Source organism: Schistocerca serialis, chromosome 8 (assembly GCF_023864345.2).
Source record: "Schistocerca serialis cubense isolate TAMUIC-IGC-003099 chromosome 8, iqSchSeri2.2, whole genome shotgun sequence".
Classification (NCBI taxonomy): domain Eukaryota; kingdom Metazoa; phylum Arthropoda; class Insecta; order Orthoptera; family Acrididae; genus Schistocerca; species Schistocerca serialis.
The window spans coordinates 512899763-512905787 of NC_064645.1; the positions used below are offsets into that span (position 1 = coordinate 512899763).

The following is a 6025-nucleotide window of genomic DNA, read 5'->3' on the forward strand; positions in this document are numbered from 1 at the left end:
AAATACCGATTTCAGTCTGCAAACATACACACAGTAGGGTAAATCACTCATCAGAGCACTTGGGAAATAGCTCACCCAGTGTGCATGAACTACCAATGTCCCGGACCCGTCAGTAATACACAGACTGATCTGCTGCGCTACTGGTCATTGAGAAATACACGTTTAAATGCGTCACTTTGGGCCGTAGTTATACCTTTGCCTGAGTTGGACAAAGGCTTAAGTAAAACATCAGTTCTCATAGCCGTAACATTATCCGGAACCTAGTCGTTCACAGCAAGACTATAAAACCTGGTAGCAGGAATGTACTGGCAAACACAGAATAAAACGTAATGAACCTCTAAACAAGCAACTGCCCAATGCACGACATACGCAAATTTAGTCAAACAGAGATGCAACCTTAGTTCAGCGAATGTAAACCACGCAACCAAAGCATCGAATCGGATCCAGTTAAACGGTGTAATAAGGACACTAGGAACCTACACTGGCAATAGTCATCGTAAAAAATGAGCAACCAAAGGCAGCACTCACGATTCACTTTCGCTGCTCGCTGTATTCATCAATAAAGTCACTGCAAGAAGCAACTATCCACCGTGTTCCGGAACCGCAGACATCCAACTGTCTACGTGACATCCGGAAGGGAAAGATCTGCTGGTCCAACGAAGCCAACTGTGGCACCTAATACCACAAAACTTCCGCTATCCTGCAGGAGTTGCAAACTGTATCACAACAAACTACTTTATCCGACAGAAACACCAAATGTGGCCTCGAGGTGTAACTGACGGCTCCCCTCACCAAGAAGCCTGGGATCGGGCCGCTGTGTCGTAGGTGGTTTCACTCTGAGTCAACTCACCAGGTCTACGCCATACAGGTGTACGTCTCACACTCGCATGCGCATGGAACCTACTCGCACCACTGAAAAAGCGCCATTCTACTCTCCAGTCAACATTTTCACAACACCAGAGCATCTGTGCTAGGCTGTGAAGTGGTATGGGTATTAACCCAGCCAGAGGCACAAGTGATCTTAATCCTGCGACAAGCACACAGTACCTCTTGGTGCCCGATAATACAGCAGGTGCAGCATGTGCCTTGACCTCTTCCCTTGTTGATGTTCGGTTGTCAAACGCTGTTCGCACAATGCCTCGATCTAGAAGTGCGACTAAACCATGTGGACGTCCAGAACCTTGTTTATAGGTGTGGGAATTTTCCACAGACCACTGTCGAAAGCTGCGACACTTCACCGACAAATTGTGCTCAATATTTGCAGCAAGGCATTGTACCTCCAGCCAGCATCCCGTAGGCTCTCAATGCATAAAAAAAAGGCACTCCGTCTTCAGGCCACAAGTGGCCCATCGGGACCGTCCAACCGCCGTGTCATCCTCAGTGGATGATGCGGATAGGAGGGGCGTGTGGTCAGCACACCGCTCTCCCGGTCGTTATGATGGTTTTCTTTGACCAGAGCCGCTACTATTCTGTCGAGTAGCTCCTCAATTGGCATCACGAGGCTGAGTGCACCCCGAAAAATGGCAACAGCGCATGGCGTCTGGATGGTCACCCATCCAAGTGCTGGCCACGCCCAACAGCGCTTAACTTCGGTGATCCCACGGGAACCGGTGTATCCACTGCGGCAAGGCCGTTACCACGCCTTCAATGCTTTACCGTTCAAATGGGTGAAGCCGTTCAACAGGAGCACGTAATCAACGACTGGACATGGTCGTACCCCAGAATAAATGTTGCAACCCTGTTAACCTCGAAACTCAGAAGAGTTGAAACCGAGGCCACACTCATAGGCCACCTCATTGACATTTGATCGTCAATGAAAGTAACAAATTTTTTATTAACGCAATGGTTCCACTGGACACAGTCCTTGAGCGTGTTGCATTATTTTCGTCGATGTTTATATTTGTACTGGGTACCCTTCCTAAGGGGCGTCAGGGGCATTTTTCCTGGTGCTACGCCCAGTATTTGCTGTTTCGTTTGTGAAATGTCTAGGTGCAGTCAGCCCATCGAGTCTTTCATGCTGCGCTTAGTGTCGACAAAAAGTCTCAGTTTTTCCCCATTGCAGACGAAATGATTGTCAGGGCGGAATTTACGTACTCATTCAGTAGAACGGCCAAAAATTAGTCTTGTGCGATATTTCTTTTATCAAGTTGTGTTAAAGACAGTAGAACACGAAGAATAACAAATGTTCCAGTAGCGACAGCACTGCCACTGACCACAGACTGGTACCGCCTTGCAGTAACGCTGTCGGCCGATGCTGGAGTGCGGGTTATTATTCGATTTGAAATGTTCAGGTTATACATATTGTAAAAACAAATATCTCAATATACTAGACTAGCACCGCTGTGTAGATTGGGAATGTGAAAATCCGATTTAAAAATTTTTGTAATGGAAAATGAAACCGATCTTTCCGTCGGCGCTGGACAGAATTAGCAGAATTTGTTTGGGCTGACTCCAGGTACATGTCGCAGAAGCGAAAGTGCACATATTTGCTGAAATACCAGAGGAGATGCGCCTCATGCGTCGTTGTAGTAGGACACACACACACACACACACACACACACACACACACATAGTCTGAAAATCGATGCATCAATCGCCAATGGGCGATAAATCACCAAGTCATGGGGAACAATTTTTTCACGGACAGAGTGCTTCTGTCACTTCATGATGACACTAGGCAGCCTTTCGTACTTCTTATGCCCCTGAGAAGCGGCAGGGCATAGGCTTTCTGCCATATATGTGTTGTGTGTTGCCTATCTGCATCTATGTCCACATTTACTTGATTACTGTGCAGTTCACAACTGAATGCCTGGGAAAGGATTCATCGAACCACCTTCAAGTTACTTCTCTGCCTTTCCTCTCTAGAACGGCGATCGGGGAGGACGAGCACTTAAATCTTTCTTTGAGAGCTCTGACTTCTCTTATTTTATAGCGATGATCGGTTCTTCCTACGCAGGTGGGCGCCAAAAGGATATTTTCGCAATTGTAGAAGAAAATTTGTGATTAAAATTTCAAGGAAAAATTACGCCGCAAAGGAAAAAGCCTTTGTTTCAGTGATTACCTCCCTAATTCACGTACCGTGTCCGCAGAACGAGCTAACTTCTTTCAACTTTTTCAAAGTACTCTGTCAGCTCCATCTGATGCGGTATGTACTCGTACATCGCTCAGCAATACTCGAGAAGAGGGCGGACAAGCGTGTTGCAAGCAGCCTCTTTGGTAAACCTGTTGCACTTCCTAGGTGTTCTGACAAGAAATAGATGTCTTAGGTTTGCTTTCCTTGCATTATCTAATCGATCGTTCCAATTTAAGTCATTCATAATTATAATCCCTAAGTATTTAATTGAATTTACAGCCCTTAGATGGGTGATGTGATTTATCTTGTAACCGAAATTTAGCGAATTTCTTTTAGTGCCCATGTGCGTGACTTCAGTTAATTAGGGTCAATCGCTACTTTCCATATCACGCCGATATCTTGCTTAAAAATCTTTTGCAACTCATTTTGAGCATAGGTGACTTTACAAGACGGTCAAAGATAACATCATACGCTCTGTATGTTACGGGTAGGTGCAGAAAAATTAAAGCTCTTGATTCGCTTCTAAAATGTTTACCTCCTCTTACTTCTTTTTCTTTCTTTTTAGTCAGTAGTCTTCCGAATGGTTTGATACAGCCCGTTATGAATTCTCTTCTGTGCCATCCATTTCGTTTCGGAGTACCACTTGAAACCCACGTCCTCAATTATTTGGTGTTTTCATTCCAGTCTCTGTCTTCCTCTACAGTTTCACCCTCCACAACTCCCTCTAGTGCCATGGAAGACACTCCCTGAGGTACTAACAGATGTCGTATCATTTCCCTTCTTCTTGTCTGTGATTTCCACAAACTATATATGACGGTAAATATAATATGGCTTCCCGGCCATTGACCTTCTTGTGCGAACGCACACGCTATGCCCGAACTCGTACGGGACCTGGTAGATTAATCTGCCACGAGTAATGAGTATGATGGGCAAACATCTATTAGGCGCACTACGAATGTAGTGGTGTGGACATGTTGGGAATGTGGATCTCACGGGGAGCGTGCAAGGGATAAGTCCCTGCAGACGCACTATCCTCTGTGTCCGCGGTAGCTCAGATGGATAGAGCGTCTGCCATGTAAGCAGGAGGTCCCGGTCGGGGCACACATTTTCAACATATCCCCAATGAAGTACATCAACGCCTGTTTGCAGCTAGAGTGTCCATTTAATTATCATTTCATTTCCACAAACTCCTTTCGATTCTGCATGGAACCTCCTCATTCCTTACCTGATCAGCTACCCAATTTCCAACATTCTTCTGTAACACCACATCTCAAATGTTTCGATTCTCTTCCGTCCCGGTTTTCCCACAGTCCATGTTTCACTATCATACAAGTGCCCCAAACGTACATCCTCAGAAACATTTCCTAGAAACAAAGCCTATGTTTGGCACTAGTAGACTTGTCCTGGCCATGAATGCCGTTTTTTCCAGTGTTAATATGCTTTCGTTTTCCTCCTTGCTCCGTCCGTCATTGGTTATTTTCCTGCCTAGGCAGCCGAATTCCCTAATTTCATCTACTTCGTGACCATTAACCCTGATATTAAGTTTTTAATTGTTCTCGTTTCTGCTGCTTCTCATTACTTTCGTCTTTCTTCGATTTATTTTCAGTTCAAATTCAGTACGCATTAGACTGTCCATTCCACTCAGCTGACACACTGTAATGCTTCTTCAATTGTGCTGAGGATAGCTATGTCATCAGCGAATCTTATAATTGATATCCCTCCACGTTGAATTTTAGTTCCACTCTTGAACCTTTGTTTTATTTTCATAATTGTTTTCATAATTGCTTCTTAGATGTACAGACTAAGCAATAGGGGCGAAAGACTACATCCCTGTCTTACAAACCTTTAATCCGAATTTTAGTTCGTGGGATGGAGTTCCATGACACATGCACTCGCACGATAATGTCGTTTGTGGGTGACGCTTGGCCAGTCATACTCGACTGGAGACAGATCTGGGGTGATCGAGCAGGCAAAGGCAACATGTCGACACCCTGTAAAGCATGTTGGGTTACAAAAGTGGGTTTTCCTAGATGAAAACACGAACTTTATCCTGTTGGCAAAACACCCCCCTGGAATGAATGACAGCATGACTGGTCAAATTACCAGACTGACGTGTAGTCAGGGTGCTTGCGAGAGTGTTCCTGCTGTCATACAAAATCGTATCCCACCCATAACTCCAGGTGTACGTCCAGTGCATCTAGCATGCAGACAGGTTGTTTGCCAGCCCTCAACTGGCCTCCTTCTACGACCATCACCTGCACCGAAGTACAATCAGCTTTCATAAGAAAACACAGCAGAATTTCAACCTGCCCTACAATGAGTTCTCGCCTGACACTGCTGTAGTCGCAAATGGCGGAGTTTGGGGTTGGTGGAGTGCATGGTACAGAGTGTCTGGCTCGGAGCTGTCCTTGATGTATCTGATTTGTAATTGTTCCTTGTTTCACTTTGGTGGCAACTGCTGCTCGAATTGGTGCTGTAGATGCAGTATGATGCGCTAGACCCATACTCCTTACACGATAGTCTTGCTTCTCTGTTCCGTCAGATGACTGTCCAGGAACCAGTCCCCTGCGATGGTACATTCTCGTGATCACCACTGAATATCATTCAAGTACAGTAGCTATATTCCTGCGAAGTCTTTCTGCAGGATTGCACAAGGGACATCCAGCTTCTCGTTGCTCTAATAAAGTGTCCAGGTTGAAAGTCTATGAGGTATTGATAATGGTGCCTTAACCATCTTAAATAAATTGTTGACTAACATCAACTCATCATGCCCATTCCCAAGGGTCACTAACGCCCACGACCATTACATCGTGTATTTAAAGCAAACCTGATTTGTATCCTCGTAGTGAGGCTAATAATACCACTTTAATGCGACTGGTACGAAATATTGAATAGACACCATTTCTTGGATGTAGTATCACAACTTTCGTTTATGTCGCACAACTCCCTCGT

At 45.2% G+C, this 6025-nt stretch overlaps 1 pseudogene; it reads right to left on the reverse strand.

The window, feature by feature from the left end:
* Positions 1 to 1521: 1521 nt before the first annotated feature.
* Positions 1522 to 1638, reverse strand: LOC126417271 (5S ribosomal RNA; annotated as a pseudogene).
* Between the last annotated feature and the right edge of the window lie 4387 nt (positions 1639 to 6025).